Here is a 2,412-nt window from a genome sequence, read left to right on the forward strand (position 1 = left end):
TCGTCATCGTCATCGTCGTCTGTAAGGGACCGATCTTGGTACAACCAACATGAGGAAAAGGTTATTGCAATGTCTCGTATTTGAATCCAAATACAGTTTGCAAATGATTGTTAAAACCATCGTATCATTTTTAATTAACTATTTTTTTTTCTTTGGTTTGGGTGCATGTATCATTTTGGTGTATAGATGGAATACAAATAATTTGTTCTCGAACTTAAAAGGGAAACACTTATCAACAAAAGTAACGTTCATCACTTACTTTATCGGATAACTTTTTTGGCCATCAAAATAGGTTGTTGGTAAGCATCTATTGCTCGTCGGTTTATTCAACCTTAGATTTCAACACAAAAATAGAACTCGGCGCAAGTATACACCTTGAACTACTGTCGTCTCGTAACAAGTAATATTGGTAAAATACCAGATATCGTTCCCACAGAGATAGCTTGTAAAGTTATTTCAAAAGTCCAGTCTATAAAAACTAGTTTCAGATGGCGAATCGAGGGATTTGATTTATCTAAAATTGGGTGGTTTGATTAACAACTAAGGAAAATATCAGTCTTAAGAAGAAGCACATGGTGCAACAGTTGATTAAGATATTAAACAAATGATTCAGCAAAAAAGTGACATAGGATTCCTGTCACAATTATCTAAAATCAATAGATGATTTTATATAACTATGACAATATCAACTATCGGGTTAGACGGCCTCCCAAGAGTACACAACGGTCAACGTGCTATCGATACGATATCATTTATGTTAGACATCGTGAATCATAGCACAACACAGTGTTACCATCCTACACCGTAGGAGTATAGCGTTTGTCAGACATTAAAGCTATTTATAGCCTTCYCCTATTACCTCAGGTTTTGAAAGTCAATACATTTTTATACACAAAATTAGTTGTCAATTAATTTTAATGTAATCATCAAATGAAATATTAAGCACCTGAAATAAATAGCAGACTATAATGCTAATAAGACACCTTTGTACTTTCACATCGGCTTTGATCTTAATTTCCCGTTACACCCCAAGCTAAGGCGTTAGCCCATCATCGCTTGGTTTCTTCTCTCGAATGATGTAAGGACTGAAAGATAAAAAACTGATACGGAAAAGTAAATTGCAGAAAGTAAATTGCAGAAAGTAAATTACAAGAAATGAAAATACTGGAATTTAAAGTACAGGAAATTAAATGACTAAAAGTAAATTGCTGGAAATTAAATGACAGAAATGTAAATTGCAGTAAAGTAAAGATAGAAATGTAAATGACTGAAATATAAAGACTGAAATGTAAAGGACTGAAATTAAATTATCAGTAACTAAATATTATTAATTAATATTAATCTAAGACATGATGTATGACAAGTACTTGATGAGATGGAGAAATGACTAACAAAAGCCTTGAAAATAGAGTTTGACTTTGAGGAAGCTTGCAAGACAAGTAACAAAACTTGCAAAACAAGTTTCGTTACAAAGACGAAAAGGTTACATGCAAACTCTTAAAATCAGATTATTTAGTCTATGTAAATTAGTCGTGACTCACAAAGGATGAAATCCAGTGTAAAGCAACATAGATCGACTAATTCGTAACTTGTAACAAAAGTCAGAAAACATAACGTAACTTGGAAATAAAAACAGAAATGAGATGAAGATTAAATACGAGCACTTGTATTAAACTTGAGAACGAAATCACATTTCACAAAAATCGGTTCTTGGTTGAAAGCAAGAAAACCGAAAACTTAAATATCGAAAGCAAGATTCTAGAGAGCAAATGTTTAAAACTCAAAGATTTGAGAATAAACAAATGAGAAATTAAGTAAAAGTAAGTGGGTGTTTAAAATCAAAGCCTTAAGCCTCTATTTATAGACTAAGGGAGTTTGCACAATGGGAGCCACCTAATAAGACAAAAGGAGCTTCAAAAATGGGATTTGACCGGGCCCAAGGTCGTTGACCACGCATCTACTAAGAATCAGCCCAAGAATTCTTGTCCCAGGCAAAAGTGCAGTTCATGGACAGGTGCTATAGGATTCTGCCACACCTGATCCTACAGGACTGCTGTAAGATTTGGCCCAAAAATCATCAAAAACCTGCATAAACAGGGGATTAACATTAGATATGTTATATTACTACTAATATATGAAAATGACGTAAAAAGACTCAACTAAGACACTAATGAGCAAATAAAACAAAGAAAAATGGTTAAGAAAATGATGTAATAAGGTTAATAAATTAACACTGGAATCGGTTCTATTCAACCACCCCAACATATTGGAAGTGGCGGTGGTAGGAATGCCACACCCAAGATGGGGAGAAACTCCCTGTGCTTTCGTTGTGTTGAAAAACCCAACCAAGGAAGAAGAAATCATGGAGTTTTGCAAGAAAAATATGCCGAAATTCATGGTTCCTAAGAAGGT

At 34.0% G+C, this 2,412-nt stretch overlaps 1 protein-coding gene across 1 annotated transcript in view; it reads left to right on the plus strand.

Moving 5' to 3' along the window:
- The window catches only part of LOC112515155 (butyrate--CoA ligase AAE11, peroxisomal-like), a 14,574-nt gene that overhangs the window by 2,713 nt on the left and 9,449 nt on the right, over window positions 1–2,412 (plus strand). The gene's annotated exons all lie outside the window — the stretch shown is intronic.

The sequence above is a fragment of the Cynara cardunculus genome (assembly GCF_001531365.2).
Source record: "Cynara cardunculus var. scolymus isolate 2C chromosome LG 7, CcrdV1, whole genome shotgun sequence".
Classification (NCBI taxonomy): domain Eukaryota; kingdom Viridiplantae; phylum Streptophyta; class Magnoliopsida; order Asterales; family Asteraceae; genus Cynara; species Cynara cardunculus.